The sequence below is a fragment of the Narcine bancroftii genome, chromosome 3, assembly GCF_036971445.1.
Source record: "Narcine bancroftii isolate sNarBan1 chromosome 3, sNarBan1.hap1, whole genome shotgun sequence".
Classification (NCBI taxonomy): Eukaryota; Metazoa; Chordata; class Chondrichthyes; order Torpediniformes; family Narcinidae; genus Narcine; species Narcine bancroftii.
In genome coordinates, this window is record NC_091471.1 from 40508295 (window position 1) to 40527685 (window position 19391).

General features: G+C 48.5%; 1 protein-coding gene across 3 annotated transcripts in view; it reads left to right on the forward strand.

Annotated features, from left to right (window-relative positions):
• The first annotated feature begins 262 nt into the window (after positions 1 to 262).
• Positions 263 to 19391, forward strand: part of smad4b (SMAD family member 4b) — a 179902-nt gene continuing 160773 nt past the window's right edge. For all 3 annotated transcript variants that reach the window (XM_069923907.1, XM_069923908.1, XM_069923905.1), the window contains exon 1: positions 263 to 432. The gene's annotated coding sequence lies outside the window, so the exon portion shown is untranslated. The remainder of the gene's footprint in view (positions 433 to 19391) is intronic.

Genomic DNA, 19391 nt, shown 5'->3' on the forward strand with positions numbered 1-19391 from the left:
GTAAGAAGTTCAGAATTAATTTTTGCAATCATGGCTCAAGGCCAAAAAAGGGGGGCAGAAAGTTATTTTTCTTAAATTTGGAAAGGACATAAATGAAAAAAGGGGATTAGCATCGAAGGCACGGCGTGTGACAGCAAGGAGGCGGCGTTCCCAAGGACTCTTCCCCAGGCCTGAGGAATTCATTTGCAGCAACTCGGCTCCCTTCCCCTTGCCTCAGGCACCACAGACACACACAGAGAGCAGCGCGCATGCGCGCCGCGGGCCGCCATGTTGTGTCCTTAACAAGAAGTGGGTGACGGGAGAAGGAGCAAGTGTGAGGGGATTAAATGAGCCCTGGGACCGGACACCTGCGCCCCGCGGCGAGCCGGACCTTCCGGAGGTGGAGGGGGAAGTAGTCGGAAAGTTTGGCGTCCAGCTATCGAGGAAGCAGCGGTGAGCGAGGCCGGGAAAACTTTCCCTCTGGCTCCGGGGAGGCAAGGCGGGGACCCCGAGGCCCGAAACTAGGCCTCGTGTTACCGCGTCGCAGGAGGATCAGCCTTGGAGGGAGGGAGGGAGGGAGAGGGGAGGGGGATGTTTCTGCTTCGATGTCCGCTGACGGTCACAGAAGCGGTGGTTTTAGTCCCGGGGAGATAATTTAAAAAAAACCCATTCCGTCGGTTCAACGCAGTCTTTCAAAGTGGCGTCTCGGCATCGTCAACACGGGACCAGGGTGGGGGGAAGATGGTGTGTGGGGGGGGGGGGTGGTTAGTGTGTGTGTGGTGGGGGGTTAGTGTGTGGATGGTGGGGGGAGAGTGTGGGGGTGGGGGGGGGGAGAGTGTGGGGGTGGTGGGGGGAGAGTGTGGGGGTGGTGGGGGGAGAGTGTGGGGGTGGTGGGGGGAGAGTGTGGGGGTGGTGGGGGGAGAGTGTGGGGGTGGTGGGGGGAGAGTGTGGGGGTGGTGGGGGGAGAGTGTGGGGGTGGTGGGGGGAGAGTGTGGGGGTGGTGGGGGGAGAGTGTGGGGGTGGTGGGGGGAGAGTGTGGGGGTGGTGGGGGGAGAGTGTGGGAGTGGTGGGGGGAGAGTGTGGGGGTGGTGGGGGGAGAGTGTGGGGGTGGTGGGGGGAGAGTGTGGGGGTGGGGGGGGAGAGTGTGGGGGTGGGGGGGAGAGTGTGGGGGTGGGGGGGAGAGTGTGGGGGTGGGGGGGAGAGTGTGGGGGTGGGGGGGAGAGTGTGGGGGTGGGGGGGCAGAGTGTGGGGGTGGGGGGGAGAGTGTGGGGGTGGGGGGGGGGGTGGGGGGGATTAGTGTGTGTGGTGGGGGGTGAGTGTGTTCCCCATGCTCATTGCAACTGATTGTCAACCGATGGGCCGCCTGGCAATTCTTCCTCGTCTGTACTTAACTTCTCGCTCCCGATACTGCTGCTTTCGGATATTACACCTCAGACCTTCACATTTGGCTGCAAAGAAATCTCTTCAAATCGAAGAGTTGACGTCCCTTGGCTGGACATGTCCCCCGCCACCCCCGTCTCAAAGAAAGTACCTGTAGCGATACTAATTCATTGTTGTGGAGGAGTAACAATGTACAGAGATGGAATGCATAGATACGAAAGGGTCTTTGAAAGGGTTTTTCTGTTTCTAAATGTATGGTGAGTCAAGTCTATTTCTGGAAATCTTTCTTCTTTGGCTTGGCTTCGCGGACGAAGATTTATGGAGGGGGTAAAAAGTCCACGTCAGCTGCAGGTTCGTTTGTGGCTGACAAGTCCGATGCGGGACAGGCAGACACGATTGCAGCGGTTGCAAGGGAAAATTGGTGGGTTGGGGTTGGGTGTTGGGTTTTTCCTCCTTTGCCTTTTGTCAGTGAGGTGGGCTCTGCGGTCTTCTTCAAAGGAGGTTGCTGCCCGCCAAACTGTGAGGCGCCAAGATGCACGGTTTGAGGCGTTATCAGCCCACTGGCGGTGGTCAATGTGGCAGGCACCAAGAGATTTCTTTAGGCAGTCCTTGTACCTTTTCCTTGGTGCACCTCTGTCACGGTGGCCAGTGGAGAGCTTGCCATATAACACGATCTTGGGAAGGCGATGGTCCTCCATTCTGGAGACGTGACCCACCCAGCGCAGCTGGATCTTCAGCAGCGTGGACTTGATGCTGTCGACCTCTGCCATCTCGAGTACTTCGACGTTAGGGATGAAAGCGCTCCAATGGATGTTGAGGATGGAGCGGAGACAACGCTGGTGGAAGCGTTCTAGGAGCCGTAGGTGGTGCCGGTAGAGGACCCATGATTCGGAGCCGAACAGGAGTGTGGGTATGACAACGGCTCTGTATACGCTTATCTTTGTGAGGTTTTTCAGTTGGTTGTTTTTCCAGACTCTTTTGTGTAGTCTTCCAAAGGCGCTATTTGCCTTGGCGAGTCTGTTGTCTATCTCATTGTCGATCCTTGCATCTGATGAAATGGTGCAGCCGAGATAGGTAAACTGGTTGACCGTTTTGAGTTTTGTGTGCCCGATGGAGATGTTGGGGGGCTGGTAGTCATGGTGGGGAGCTGGCTGATGGAGGACCTCAGTTTTCTTCAGGCTGACTTCCAGGCCAAACATTTTGGCAGTTTCCGCAAAGCAGGACGTCAAGCGCTGAAGAGCTGGCTCTGAATGGGCAACTAAAGCGGCATCATCTGCAAAGAGTAGTTCACGGACAAGTTTCTCTTGTGTCTTGGTAATAAGCTGCCTGAATGTATCACTGGACCTGAAATGTTGGCATAGTTAAAGGTTGCGCATCAACTCCCATTGTCTTCTTTCCTGACGGAAATGGTTTAAGATGCAAATACATGTTTTCCATTTGACTTTTTCTTTTGTTTAGGAAAACTGCTAAACGCAATCTGTCGTATTAAAACCCGTGTCGGAAACCACATTTCAACCCTTCATAACACGATCTCCGCTGGCAGTTATTTACAAGGAAGAATGTAATTCTTGGATCTGGTTTCTTATTGTAAGAAACCCTATCCAAGGTGCTTTAAAACTTTTTGGGAAAAGTGGTTCTTTCTGATTTTTGTGGCCAGAATTTAAAGTAAAATATGCTGGATTTTTTTTTTCAACGACTTAATAAAATCACCATTTTAAAATTAGTCATGATATGCCAATTTGCACCTGTGCATTTTGAATCCCAATAATCAAAAATACTTCTAATTATTCACTAGATTACCAGAACAAAATAGATTAATTTCTTCACCTTCCCAGTAAATCTAATATGTCCCTGTATTGTGGTGCTTGTAGTTATGAATGACAATCTATCTGCGATGCAATGGTTCATTAATTCTTATCTTTGTTTCTATATTCTAATTATAAAATATTCTAGTTTTATGAACAGAATATAGTTTATGAACTATTTTAACGACATGTCTGGTACAATCTTGCCTGGCAGAGATTATCTTAAATGTTTCTGTTTCTAGTTACTGTGCTGATTCTGGGCTCCACAACTTTTTAAGAACTTTTGCATTCTATCCTTTATTGAAATGCATAAGTTGATACTTCTCCACATTGAGTGTTATATCATCTCCTTTTCAAAGTTTTGCCATTTTCTTTGCCAAGTTGTTCTGAGTAAAAATGGGAGACAATCGAGATTGAACATTCTTGAATGAAATGTGTATTTAGTTTTTTGGATGCTGTGCCTTGTTATTCTTTTTTTATATAAAAAAAGCATGAACTGCTTTGCATTAGGTGATAATTGCTCACCCTATACTTGGTTTGCTTTCTCTGAAAGACTTTAATAGTGCATCCAAAGATTGTTTTGGGATTTGCAGATTCTCCTCAAAGTTGGAGTGAATGGTATGAAATTTGCTGCTTTTCCTATTCCTTTTGCAAAGTTGGATCCTATTAATGAGTCCTGGCAAAGGGTGATCCAAGGAGTTAACCTTCAAAAAATTCATCTCAAAGTTGCACTGCATGGTTGCCTTGAGGAAATGCTTTTGGGCACATTATTATGGATTTCCAAGAGAAACACTTGTTTTCATATAATGTGGTTGGTCTTGGTGAAGTTGGTGTTGCCTTCATGTATGCTTTCTTTTATCCACAGAATGAATACTGATGTATCTTGATGTGGATATAAATGCAGATGATAATGATGTGATTTATTTTTTTCTCTCTCCCATTCCATTGAGGCATCATTACATTTTTTATACAGAATATACACAAATATAGTGCAAGTATAAAATGTGGCATTTGCTGCTTGTTTCCAGTTGGTTTCTGAAAGGAGGTGCAGGGTCCTGGATTTTTTGTCAGGTGCAATGGGATTTTGGGGGAGATTGGATTGTAAAAGTGTGGGATTGAGAGCAGCCTAGAATTAAACAAAATTAGATGATGCTTACAAATTTTGAGATGGTGCACTTTTTAAAAACATTTTTCATGTTCTCCATTTTTCAGCTTCATGGTGTAAGTATGAGATTACAACTTCCCAATCAGCTCTGAATTTTTTTTTGGATGGAATGCTGCTATTTCACTTGGTGTTGTGACCAAAAGTTGTATTTGCAAATTTTCTGGACTACTTTATCATTTTTTAAGGCCAATTCTTAGCATTAATCTGAATGGGGCATTGATCAAAGCCTTTGTGGTGGTACGCCATTAGGCAGGCGAACCGGCCCCGCTTGTCACGGTGGGGCAGCTGGCCAAAATGGTGCCGTCGGGGGTTTCCTCCCGACCTTAGCACTGGGCTCAGAAGCCCACATTTGGGGACTTGTGATGCCCTGGTGACATCAGGGCCCCCCAGGGCGGTTCTCAGCCGGATCCGGGCTGGGAGTATAAGACCAGCCAGGCAGCCTGCAATAGCTCAGTTTTTGCTCACTGATTTCTACCCGTCTGGTTGTGTGATCCTTCAGTTAGCAGTGTAGCCACCACTACAATTGGTGACCCCAACAGGTTCAAACGTCTTTGAACCCAACATGAATGACCCTTCAATCAACGCTATAGCTTCCTGACTTCTGGGTTCAGGAGCCGGGGACCTGGTTCAGGCAGGCAGAGGCTCAGTTGCACCTCCGCCAGATTTAATCGGATTCGACCAAGTTTTACCATGTGGTCGCCGCCCTGGACCAGGCCACAGCAAAAAAGTGCTGAAACTTGTTCAGCGCACACCAGCGGAAGATAAGTACGGGACCATCAAGCGGGTGCTCACTGGTTCCCTCGGCCTCTCCAGGCGCCAGTGTGCCGCTCGGATGCTGCACCTCGACGCCTTTGGGGACAGAACTCCAATCAAGGACGAGTTTCATCATATCCTGGACGAGTTCCCATCCCTCTTCAAGTCGCAGTTCTCTGCTGCCTCACCATGCCACGGGGTGTTTCATTACATCCCCACGCCAAGGCACTCCGGCTCTCACCGGATAAGCTCCAGATAGCGAAGGAAGAGTTCTCGCATCTGCAGGAGCTGGGAATCATTCATTGCTCCAACAGTCCTTGGGTCTCACCACTTCATCTGGCCCCGAAAGCATCCGGCGGCTGGTGCCCCTGCGGAGATTATCGATGGCTTAATGACGCAACAGTCCCTGACCGATACCTCACATCCAGGACTTTACAGCCACCCTGCATGGTGTGAGGGTATTCTCCAAGGTTGACCTGGTGCGCGGTATCACCAAATCCCGGTGCACCCCCGAGGACATACCCAAAATGGCCATCATCACCCCCAACGCATGCCGTTCAGGCTCAAGAAAGCCGCCCAGACCTTCCAGCGCCTTATGGACACAGTGGGCAGGGATTTGAATTTTGTATTCATTTACCTAGACGACATCCTTGTCGCCAGCAGACACCGTACCGGGCACAACACAAGTCTCACCTGCGCACCCTCTTCTCCCGACTGGCCGACCGGCCTAATGATCAATCCAGCCAAGTGCCAGTTCGGGAAAGAGTCCATGCAGTTCCTGGGTCATACTATCATGGCCGAAGGAGCCACATCTGCTGCTACGAAGGTCGCTGCAATCAGGGAGTTCCCACGCCCTGACAACCTCAAGGGGCTACAGGAGTTCGCGGGTATGGTCAATTTCTATAACCGCTTCATTCCAGGCACTGCGCGCATCATACAGCTGCTCTTCACCCTCATCGAGGTCAAAGATGAGACACCTGCCTGGACTCCAAAGGCCAGCAGGGCATTCGAAGCCACGAAAGATGCCCTCGCAAAGGCTACCTTGCTCGTCCACCCATGCACTGACCTGCGTATGGCGCTCTCCGTCGATGCCTCTGCCACAGCCATCAGCGCTGTCTTGGAGCAGCAGGTGAATGGCCAGTGGAAACCACTGGCATTCTTTAGCCAACTTCTTCGCCTGCCAGAGCACAAGTATAACGCTTTTGATTGTGAGTTGCTGGGCATGTACCTGGCGGTGCGTCATTTCCGCTATTTCTTGGAGGGGAGGCCTTTCACCATTTTTACTGACCACAAACCCCTCACTCTGGTGCTCACTATGGCAAGAGATCCCTGGTTGGCCCACCAACAGCGTCACCTCTCCTTCGTGTCGGAGTTCACCTCAGACATTCGGCACCAGGCGGAGAAAGACAATGTGGTCGCTGATGCACTCTCACGACCGGCCATTTGCATGCTGACTCCCGGCCTCGACTTCGACCAGCTCACCCGGGACCAGAAGTTTGATGAGGAGACGCGGGCCTTCAGGGCTGCCATTGCGGGCTTGCGGTTCCAGGACCTCCCGACTCCTTACAGTGAGGGCACCGTCCTGTGTGATGTCTGCATGTGCAGCCCGCAACCAGTGGTTCCCCAGCAGTGGTGCAGGCAAGTCTTCCACCTTATCCATGACCTTTCCCACCCTTCCATCAGGTCCACTGTCCATATGGGCACACCAGAACGCCCGTACAAGATTTTGAACACGTCCAGGAACGGTTCAGCCACATACATGTGGACATCATCGGACTTTTACCTGTTTCCTGAGGTAGATCGCACCACTTGTTAACTCGAGGCGATCCCAATGCCAGATGCCTCCATGGATTCCTGCTCCCGAGTTCTTTTGAACGGTTGGGTTGCTCGGTTTGGCGTCCCGAACCACCTCACCAATGATTGGGGGCGCCCAGTTCATCTCTGCGCTCTGGACACAGCTCACTAACAGGCAGGGATCAAGCTACATCACACCACAGCCTATCACCCACAGGCCAATGGGCTAGTCGAGTGATTGCACCACCACCTGAAGTCAGCACTTATGGCCCGCCTCACTGGCCCCGACTGGGTGGACGAGCTGCTTTGGGTGCTCCTGGGCATTCGCTCGACACTCAAAGAAGACCTCCAGGCGTCATCAGCCGAGCTGGTCTACGGTGCACCACTAGCCCTACCCGGTGAGTTAGTCAACGCACCTCACAACCCCCAGCAGTCACCATACAGTGTACTCCCCGCCTCCGGGCCTATTTGGACTCCTTTACACCCCCACCGCCACCTAGAGACGGCACACGGGCCTCTTGCATCCCCAGCGAGCTGTACTCCTCAGAGTACGTTTTTATCAGGTGGGGCCCATCCACAGCACCTCTACAAAGACCATACGAAGGACCATACAAAGTCATTCAGTGTTCAGGATCCACTTTCACACTGGACATCGGTGGTAAGTGGGAACTGTTTACGGTGGACAGGTTAAAGCCAGCCCACCTTGATCCCACCAAACCAGTAGTTGTCCGACCCAAGAAGCGAGGCCGCCCGGCAAAAAAGGACATTGGCGCCGGTTCGGGGGGGGGGGGGGGTCCCTGTGTGGCAGTACACCATTAGGCAGGCGAACAGGCCCCGCTTGTCATGCACGCAGTGGGGCAGCCGGCCAAAATGGCGCCGTCGGGGGTTTTCTCCCGATCTCGGCACCGGGCTCAGAAGCTTGCGCTTGGGGACCTATGTGATGTCGGGGTCCGCCAGTGTGGTTCTCAGCCAAGTCTGGGCTGGGAGTACAAGACCAGCCAGACAGCCTGCAATAAATCAGTTTTTGCTCACTGAACTCAACCCGTCTGGTTGTGCGATCCTTCAGTTAGCAGTGTAGCCGCCGCTCCACCTTTGTATTTTTGGAATGTCTTAAGATGTATGAGCAGAATCAAGCCCATCAAATCTGCTCTCCCATTTGCGGTTAGCTCAATGCCATTACTGCACCAGTGACCTGGTTTCGAATCCCGCTGAGTCGCAGGAATTTGCATGTTCTCCCTGCAGCCTGCGTGGGTTTCTGCTGGATGTTCCAGTTTCCTTCTACCTTCCAAAACATGGGGTTTGGTTAATTGGATGGCACATGTTTCATGGGCCAGAAGACCCTTCTACTGTGTTGCATCATTAAAATAAAAATAAGTTCAAATCCTGGCATAAATTCTGTATGCCTTACAGTTCAGTAATTGTCTAAAGATTCCTACTCAAATAAGAATATTCTACAGCATTTTAAGTACAGTGGAGCCAAAATAAATAATTTGGGTTAGAATTGATTAAATAATGCTGGCTTTACCTGGCAGTTTAAATTGGTTGAACTCCGATACCACATTAATGTCTAGTATGAACCATGTTTGGGAGTGTTGCGGCTTTGCTCGACTCCTGTCTGAAACTGTCTTTTGATGAACCTCAGAATTACTGATCATAATTAATTGGGAACAATGGTGGCATGGTAGTGGCAGAGTGGTTATGTTACTGGATTTGTAACCCATTGTCTGGATTAAAGGTCCAGTAATTTAAAGTTCAAAAGCCATCCTAGTAGTTGCGGAATATACATTCATATTAGTAGTCTGGAATTTAAAGCAAAATCTCAAATCAGTCATGATTACAACAATCTACCCCTTTACCTTGATGAAAATGATGCACAGAAAAGTCCTGTGCAACAGGTTTTAAAGGGCTGATTTGCATTTCATCCAACAATTCTACATCCAAAATGAGTTCTGCTGTCTTGTGTACATGGAATGCAAGTGGCTGAAGCCCCTCTGCCTTTTTGTACTCATTTTGTTACATTTCAGCCCTCTGCTTCTGATCTTAGGGCATCTAGTCGTTTTTCTGGGGAAATCAATGCTGACTTTGTCATATCCTTGATAACAAACAAAAGAAAGATCAGACAGTGTTCATCCTCCTTCAGCCTCGCCAAGGTGGCTAGACCTAGACAGCAGCTGCTGGGAATTCCATGCCGCAGATATGTTTTTTTATACAGCCGCTGCGTTCTGGTGTTATGAGACCAGAGGACGCATAAACCCAGCAGCAATAGATATTGACCAAGACAAATGGTTTCTTAAACAAAAGTTGCTTTTAATTATCTTTCAACGTGAAAATAAAATCAAACTTTAACTTATCCCTATTGACTAACTTAACCCTCCTTCTAATTCTAAGCGCACGTGTATGTAATGCGCGAGTAAGTTCAGAAAAGTTCTTTGGTTCACAGTCCAATCTCACTTCTCATTCCTCCAAGTTTACTGATTACAGGCAATTCTTATACTGTGCACAGAATTTAACATTTATAAAGTTCACCAGACTTTGGTGCTTGAAAAGTAATTAGTTAATGCTCAGTAAGGTTTTGTCAGTTTTCAGAGAGAGATTTATTGTTCCAGGACATGCACAACTGATACCTCTTTTATACTTTGTCACACTGAAAAATTATGGGAGTGCCATTCCAGTTCTGACTTCTTTTCGCTTTGACCCCTTGTCATTTTCCCAACTCTGGTCATGATGTGTATTGTGTACCGTCATTTTTTTTTAGTGTTGCCTTCTCTCTCCCACAGCTGCTGTTCCGCTCTGACCCAGCAGTCTGCTACCTGCTCTCTTCTGTGGCCTGCTAACCCTAACCCTAACCCAATCCTGAAACCACACGCTTAACCCTAACCCTATGCCAAATCAAACACCTAATCCTAAAGTGTGAATATAAGATCACCCACTTGGCAGACAATAAACTTACCCCAGGACATATCAAAATATATTTTCCCATGCTCTTTTGTACATTGTGCGCATGTTTTATTAAATTGTGTGCTTTTTTCCCATGCTTTTTTATATATTGTGTGCGTCTGTCTTAATCAATTGTGCGTGTTTTTTTTCCATGCTCTTTTGTTTCATAACAAACTCTTGTGTCCAGACTTGTCTCTCACAGACATGACACTTTCTCAACACAACAATGACCAGTGTGAGGACTGACAGTGTTACTGTCAGCATTGCTCACCATTATCACCCTGGTGTATAAAATCAGGATTATTTTTGAGCTTTTTGTTTTGGAAAAACAAGTGGGTCTAACATGCTGTCAAATACTTATGTATGACATCAGATGGCGATGAGTTACATCTCCCCCCTTTTGTTCATGGAATGCTGGCTTGCTTTTTTTTAAAAAAAAAGACTGAGACGGAGACTTGTAGTTTTTTACCAGTGTGAATGACCAATGCTGGCATATTGGAGGCTATTGATCACGGAAAAATTCTGCAAATGCTGTGTCAAAATTATAAGAGATTATATTTGAGTCTGGACAATTATGGAGGAAATGTGGTGCCCTCTCTCTCTCTCACTGGAGTCCTTCTATTCCAACTTATCTTTTTCACTTTGCACTTTGGGCTTTGTATGAGTGGGCCAACTGGATTGCACACAAAACTAACTTTTTGGGACACATGATAATAGATGAATTTAATCAGGGAAAGGTGGGTGCCACAGGAATAGGGATGTGTCTTGGGCAGCAAAAATAATTTTGTTGTTTATAATTTAATGGTCCTTTTAAAACAAAAAAAAAACTAGGTTGTCATAAAAGAACAGCTCCTCTTACTAATTTCTTTCAAGAAAGGAAATGTGTTGTCCTTACCAATTTGACCTAAATGCAACCCCAGATGTGTTTGAGCCTGAAATGGCCTGGCAGGTTGCTCATTGACAAAGTATGAGCACAATGCTGACTTTGCCAGTTCCTTGATAACAAACAAAAGAAAGATCAGACTGTTGAATTTTGAGTGACATCTGTATTTTAGCATTGTCTTTGAGAACAAAGAGGCTACAGAAAATTGTTTGGGAAAAGGGAAACAAAAGTAATCTTTTAAAATTGTTAATGTATTTGCTTCTCATCTATATTTATTATGGCGAAGGTCATGGAAGATGAAGAATTGTGGAAATGAGTAGAGACCATAGAGCAGATTTCAAACCTATTAGAGTGGATAAATCCCTAGGCATGACCAAATGGATCCTTGGACATTGTGGGAAGCTAGGGAAGGAATTACTGGGCCCCTGACACAAATAGTTGCATCATTGTTCTGCACGGTGTGGTATTGGAAGACTGGAGGGTGGGTGGTATTGGAAGACTGGAGGGTGGGTGGTATTGGAAGGCTGGAGGGTGGGTGGTATTGGAAGGCTGGAGGGTGGGTGGTATTGGAAGGCTGGAGGGTGGGTGGTATTGGAAGGCTGGAGGGTGGGTGGTATTGGAAGGCTGGAGGGTGGGTGGTATTGGAAGGCTGGAGGGTGGGTGGTATTGGAAGGCTGGAGGGTGGGTGGTATTGGAAGGCTGGAGGGTGGGTGGTCAATGATGGCGGCTCAGGCAAGCCAGGGAACTACAAGACAGTGAGCATGATATCCGTAATGGGCAAGCGACTGGAGAGGATTCTGAGGGACAGGATCTAGCAGCATTTAGATGGGCTAGCATTTATTGGGGAAAGTCAGCATGGGAAATCACGTCACAAAATTGGTAGTTTACTGAAGAGGTCGCCAAGAGGAGTGACATATGCTAACATTGTTTATGGCATTGGGATGTTATTCCAACATAAATGTGCTGGTTAGACTACATTTGGACTATTGGTTGCACATTAACATGAAGGATGTCATTTAAACTCGAAATTTAAATTTTAAATTAAGACATACAGTACAGTAATATGCCATTTCGGTCCATGAGTCTATGCTGGCCAATTTACACCCAATAAGAAACTGGAGCCTCCAAGGAAAACCCATTCAGACACTTACAAACTCCTTGTGGGATTCTAACCCTGTTTCTGATCGCTGCCGCTGTAAGGGTGTTGTGCGAACTATGCTGCCCCAAAAGGATGCAGAAAATAGTTTAGAAGATATTCCTGGACCGTAAGAGACTGAGGGCTGATGAGGTAAGTAGAAGGAATTTTTCCCAGGCAGGGAGGCTAAAGTCAGAGAGCACCGATTTTTAAAAAAAATTTTTTTAATTTTAATTTTTTATAAGGTAAGACGGAAAAGCTTTAAAGGGAACAATTCTTGATTATGGGCCAAACACCAGAACATGGGAACAATCTGGATAGACAGTTTAATCAAGCATTGGAACTGGGCTTCTCCTCCAGGAAAAACAAGGACTGGTTTGACGAAAACAGCCAGGAAATCCAGGAGCTGCTGGCAAAGAAGCGAGCTGCCCACCAGGCTCACCTTACAAAGCCGTCCTGTCCAGAGAAGAAACAAGCCTTCCGTCGCGCATGCAGCCATCTTCAGCGCAAACTCCGGGAGATCCAAAATGAGTGGTGGACTAGCCTCGCCAAACGAACACAGCTCAGCGCGGACATTGGCGACTTCAGGGGTTTCTACGAGGCTCTAAAGGCTGTGTACGGCCCCTCACCCCAAGTCCAAAGCCCGCTGCGCAGCTCAGACGGCAAAGTCCTCCTCAGCGACAAGATCTCCATCCTCAACCGATGGTCAGAACACTTCCAATCTCTTTTCAGTACCAACCGCTCAGTCCAAGATTCCGCCCTGCTCCAGCTCCCTCAACAGCCCCTAAGGCTAGAGCTGGATGAGGTTCCCACCCTGGATGAGACATATAAGGCAATCGAACAACTGAAAAGTGGCAAAGCAGCAGGTATGGATGGAATCCCCCCAGAAGTCTGGAAGGCTGGCGGCAAAACTCTGCATGCCAAACTGCATGAGTTTTTCAAGCTTTGTTGGGACCAAGGAAAACTGCCTCAGGATCTTCGTGATGCCACCATCATCACCCTGTACAAAAACAAAGGCGAGAAATCAGACTGCTCAAACTACAGGGGAATCACGTTGCTCTCCATTGCAGGCAAAATCTTCGCTAGGATTCTACTAAATAGAATAATACCTAGTGTCGCTGAGAATATTCTCCCAGAATCACAGTGCGGCTTTCGCGCAAACAGAGGAACCACTGACATGGTCTTTGCCCTCAGACAGCTCCAAGAAAAGTGCAGAGAACAAAACAAAGGACTCTACATCACCTTTGTTGACCTCACCAAAGCCTTCGACACCGTGAGCAGGAAAGGGCTTTGGCAAATACTAGAGCGCATCGGATGTCCCCCAAAGTTCCTCAACATGATTATCCAACTGCACGAAAACCAACAAGGTCGGGTCAGATACAGCAATGAGCTCTCTGAACCCTTCTCCATTAACAATGGCGTGAAGCAAGGCTGTGTTCTCGCACCAACCCTCTTTTCAATCTTCTTCAGCATGATGCTGAACCAAGCCATGAAAGACCCCAACAATGAAGACGCTGTTTACATCCGGTACCGCACGGATGGCAGTCTCTTCAATCTGAGGCGCCTGCAAGCTCACACCAAGACACAAGAGAAACTTGTCCGTGAACTACTCTTTGCAGATGATGCCGCTTTAGTTGCCCATTCAGAGCCAGCTCTTCAGCGCTTGACGTCCTGCTTTGCGGAAACTGCCAAAATGTTTGGCCTGGAAGTCAGCCTGAAGAAAACTGAGGTCCTCCATCAGCCAGCTCCCCACCATGACTACCAGCCCCCCCACATCTCCATCGGGCACACAAAACTCAAAACGGTCAACCAGTTTACCTATCTCGGCTGCACCATTTCATCAGATGCAAGGATCGACAATGAGATAGACAACAGACTCGCCAAGGCAAATAGCGCCTTTGGAAGACTACACAAAAGAGTCTGGAAAAACAACCAACTGAAAAACCTCACAAAGATAAGCGTATACAGAGCCGTTGTCATACCCACACTCCTGTTCGGCTCCGAATCATGGGTCCTCTACCGGCACCACCTACGGCTCCTAGAACGCTTCCACCAGCGTTGTCTCCGCTCCATCCTCAACATCCATTGGAGCGCTCACACCCCTAACGTCGAGGTACTCGAGATGGCAGAGGTCGACAGCATCGAGTCCACGCTGCTGAAGATCCAGCTGCGCTGGATGGGTCACGTCTCCAGAATGGAGGACCATCGCCTTCCCAAGATCGTATTATATGGCGAGCTCTCCACTGGCCACCGTGACAGAGGTGCACCAAAGAAAAGGTACAAGGACTGCCTAAAGAAATCTCTTGGTGCCTGCCACATTGACCACCGCCAGTGGGCTGATAACGCCTCAAACCGTGCATCTTGGCGCCTCACAGTTTGGCGGGCAGCAGCCTCCTTTGAAGAAGACCGCAGAGCCCACCTCTCTGACAAAAGGCAAAGGAGGAAAAACCCAACACCCAACCCCAACCAACCAATTTTCCCTTGCAACCGCTGCAATCGTGTCTGCCTGTCCCGCATCGGACTGGTCAGCCACAAACGAGCCTGCAGCTGACGTGGACTTTTTACCCCCTCCATAAATCTTCGTCCGCGAAGCCAAGCCAAAGAAAAGGAACAGTTGGGGGCCAAACTGCTTGATTTTGTGCTGTAAAAATCTGACTTTAAGGAAACCAGCATTTTGCAGTTTGAATATGGAAACACATGAAGTCATTTGGGGAAAAAAAAAATGAATAGCAGTTGTGTTTATTGAACAAATTTGTCTTTGAATAAGATTTGTTGCTATCTTGGCATGTCCCAATGCACTCTCCAGCTGATTAAGCACTTTTTCAATTGGAGTTGCTGCTCATGTTAAAAATTCAACAACCACTTTTTGTACACCTTTCTACCACAATCTGTGAAGAAAATGACCATTTATTGTCTGATTTTTGTCCTTTTTTTAATCAGTCCTTTAGGTGATGTCTGGATCGTGACTTGTTTAAGGTCTGGAACTCTAATACTTGCCCTTCCTTCCACTATAGCTTTTTGAACATGGGCGGCATTGTTAGCGCAACATTGTTACAGTGCCAGAGACCAGTACCGGTTTCGCATCCTACACTAAGGAGTTTGTTGGTTCTCCCTGTGTCTGTGTGGGCTTCCTCAGGATGCTCCAGTTTCCTTCCACAATTCAAAATGTACTCGGGGTGTAGGTCATTTGGGTGTAATTGGGCGGCATGGGCTTGTGAGCCAAAAGAGCCTGCTATCATACATATGTTTAAATTAAAAAAAAATTAAATAAGAGGCTGCAGATATAATTAATCTGGAGCCAAACAAAATGCTGGAGGAATTCTGGTCTGGTAGCATCTGTGGAGGGTTGTCATCTTGCCTTGAACCTTGCCCAGCTGCTCTGCAACAAGGCATCCAAGTGCATGACTGGAGTTGTCACCAACTTGAAGAAAATCGCTTAAGATGCATCTTTTGAAATATCCGATTCTGATTCTTGGAGCTATTGGTGTAGATTCTCCACATCTTGTCCCATCTCTCTGACTTGGATTACAAAGATGATTAGTGCATTTGAAAGGATGCCATTTGTGGATGCTAATAAGTGACTTCCATGATGGTAGGAAATACAAAAACTTCTAGCTGACATGATTCGCATAGCGGTTAGTGCAGCACCAACAACTCTATTTCTAATTCAGTACTATCTGTAAGGAGTTTGTACGTTCTCCCAATGTCTATGTGGGTTTTCCTCTGGGTGCTCCATTTCCCCCCCACCCTTCAAAAACGTATGGGGTTTGTATGATAATTGGGGTATTGAGGTGGCATGGGCTTGTGGGCCAAAAGGGCCTGTTATCATGCTGTTTGTCTGAATTTAAAAAAAAATTCTCTTTAATGTTCCATTATTGGATGTCAGGTAACTATTGTGAACATTTAGATTTAGAAACAGTAATGTAGAACTAAATGTTGTAGATTCCATGTGGAAAGTATTCAGAGGGCCATTGAGAATTCTACAATTCAGAAATAATCTATGTTTAAACTCTCCATATTCCTTGAAGGGATTTGAATTTGGGTAATTAAATAAATCTGAATTACTCTTGATTTTTTTTTCCACATAAAATCTGGACATTTTTCTGCAACACTCATCAACTAATTTTGATGAGTTTATTCAGACTATCTATAATAATTTGAAACTGAAAATTGTGTAAAATAGCAAAAAAATGTTGCAATAACTGGTAAGAGAGGCAAACTAATTTTCAAGTAATAGGAGGGGAAATAACTTTCGTGAAATACAAACTGAGAAGCTCGTTGCTTTTTGCATATAAGACAAGGGAATCATTTGCAAGATCACATTGCTCACCTCATTGCCTGTGAGAAGTAGCTGTTCAAATATAGGAAATGGTGGTTCCTTGCAAAATTCTTTAAAATGGAAACTAATATTCTAAACCAATAATGATGATGAAATAAAAGCGATACATTGGAGTCTGGATGATGTGACTTGGGAGGAAGGTTACAAGTGCTGGTGTTCCCATGTACCTGCTGTCCTTGACTCTACTGCAGTAGAGTCAGTGCAGTCAATAGGCACTTTCAGGTGGCCAATTACCCCGCATGTAAAGCCAGATATTTTGGCAATATGCGGCTGTGGGGAGGCCACGTGAATGTGCAGGAGGCGCCCTTGAGGCGAGCTACGTAACCCTCCTCCGAAAGGGATAATCAGCACAGCTCAGCGGCACCCCCAGCCACCTGAATGCAGCTGGCTGTCAAAGGGGCAGGCTGCTGACATGGCATCAGCCTGAGACGCCTGGTGCGAATCTTGAAGCACATTGTGCAGGCAGGCTAGTGCAGATTCAGTCGATTTGTTTTAGCAGTGCAGGAAAACAGTGCATTTGAATAATGGTTCCAAAAAAGTGGTCTGATGAAGAGGGAAGACTGCTTCTAGACCATCTGACTCAGGAATCCCAGGAAAGGGAGCTCACTGGAACAGTAAGGGATAGTCCCACATTTGAGTGGCTGTTAGGAGTGCTCGCAGCACAAGGGCACAAGTGCAGTAAAAACCAGGTAGTCATGAAGCTGAAGAGCACGAGAAAGAAATTCCACGCAGTCCTGGACTACAACAGGAGGAGTGGCAATGGGCGCGAGGAGTGGCAGTGGGCGCGAGGAGTGGCAGTGGGCGCGAGGAGTGGCAGTGGGCGCGAGGAGTGGCAGTGGGCGCGAGGAGTGGCAGTGGGCGCGAGGAGTGGCAGTGGGCGCGAGGAGTGGCAGTGGGCGCGAGGAGTGGCAGTGGGCGCGAGGAGTGGCAGTGGGCGCGAGGAGTGGCAGTGGGCGCGAGGAGTGGCAGTGGGCGCGAGGAGTGGCAGTGGGCGCGAGGAGTGGCAGTGGGCGCGAGGAGTGGCAGTGGGCGCGAGGAGTGGCAGTGGGCGCGAGGAGTGGCAGTGGGCGCGAGGAGTGGCAGTGGGCGCGAGGAGTGGCAGTGGGCGCGAGGAGTGGCAGTGGGCGCGAGGAGTGGCAGTGGGCGCGAGGAGTGGCAGTGGGCGCGAGGAGTGGCAGTGGGCGCGAGGAGTGGCAGTGGGCGCGAGGAGTGGCAGTGGGCGCGAGGAGTGGCAGTGGGCGCGAGGAGTGGCAGTGGGCGCGAGGAGTGGCAGTGGGCGCGAGGAGTGGCAGTGGGCGCGAGGAGTGGCAGTGGGCGCGAGGAGTGGCAGTGGGCGCGAGGAGTGGCAGTGGGCGCGAGGAGTGGCAGTGGGCGCGAGGAGTGGCAGTACTTCGACCAGTGCCACATTCTCTGGGGGCTAGCTGCTTAGCTACTCCCTTGAATGTAGCCAGCGCTCTGGAGACCCCTGATTCCCCAGAGCTCATCCCTGAGGGATCTCAGGGTTCACCCAGCGGCAATGGAGAAGGCATGCCGGTCGGTCCAGGAGGAGGAGGCCACTGCCGAGGACCAGGCAGCCATGGATTTGGATGCCCCCGAGAGAGGAAGCACAGAGGTCACTGTCCCTGGAAGTGGTGAAGCGGCACTCTCAACAGAGAACACAGGTACACTACCATTGAGGTTGTGTTTATGGAGAAGCACCCAAGTCCAATGCTGATGCACTTTTCCTGTTTCCACCCACAGCCTCTCGTCCCAGACGCTAGCGCCAGCGACTGACCAAAGGTCGGGTTTTCGTGAAGGAGCTGCAGGCGATGATGTTGGCACTTGACAGGGAGGACAGAGAGAGACCTCCAGCATTGTGGAAGTGCTGGATTATGAGAGAATCATGCTCGCCAACCTGAGGGAGGATGAGGAAGGAACGCGCTGCTCCAAAGTGGAGAAGCATGCCCAGTCGATGTCTGAGTTTGCAGTTTCCCTGCGGGGACTGAGTGCTGCAATGGACAGGCAGTCAATCATCTTCAACAGATTGGTCACGCGAATGGAGGCCTCCCCATCCCCACAGTCAAATGTTCAGCCTCATCCCATGTACCTGGCCCCTCCATCCAGCATGCCATTCCATTCCACACTAGTGCATCACAGTAGTGGACGCCTTGGCATGACTGAGATGCTGGGGTCCAGGACAGGTTCCTCATTCTCTCCCCCCCCCCCCCCCCCCCCCCAACCAACTCATTCCTCTCAATGCTGGAATGAGGTTTGTGTCGGACTAAACATCCTTAATGCTGTGAACTCACTGTTCACTTTTGTTGTTCATGAAGCCCCCCATAAGTGCAATGTTACGTGCGACACTTTAAGGATGTAAACATTCAACAGTGAGATGCTATGGTGCCGGGTGGTGTTGTGTTTACTGTTTTAGTGTTCTGCGGTGTTCAAGTGTGGAGTGGATTTGCACTGTTATTTGTCCATTCCATGGTTTACTTTAAGAATGATGTGAAATGTTAACGTTGCGATATCTACCTCAGATATTTATGAAGCAGTGTGATTTCTCAAAGAACGTCTTTATTAAATTTTATTAAATTTTTGACAAGCACACAAGCCACATGTTTCATTTTTATGCACCTGTTCATTTGCGAGAGTACATAACATGCCTGGCAGCAGGCTCATGTCACCGCATTGGGTGGGGAGGTTGGAGGGGGGAAGAAGTTGTGGAAAATGGGGAGCTGGGTAGCAGGGACATAATGGCAGAATGGATGGCCTGGTGCCCATGAGCCTGCTGATCAGGACAATCTGTGCTATTGGGCGCAGGACCATCTGCTTCAACCAATGTCCACTCTGAAGAGAAGTCTTCTTTGTTAATCTCACATATTGTGCAGTATACAGCAGGCAAACACAGCATCTGGAACTAAGGTGGTAGAGATATCAACGCTTGGACAGGCACTGCCAGTGGCCTTTTAGACGGCCAAATGCATATTCCACCACTATCCTTGCTGAATTAAGGGCCTTGTTAAATCTTCGCTGATCTGGATCCAGTACTCGGTGCTTCATCAGCCAGCTTTGTAGAGGGTATGCTGCATCACCCATAAGATGCGCTGGAACCTCCACTCCCTCAACATCCTTGGAAACCTGCAGGCACAGCAATGCAGAAATATAGTTAATTTATGCACCTGAACGTTGACACAACAAGCATGCATGACATATTGAAACATAGAGCTTTGAAGGGTGAACAC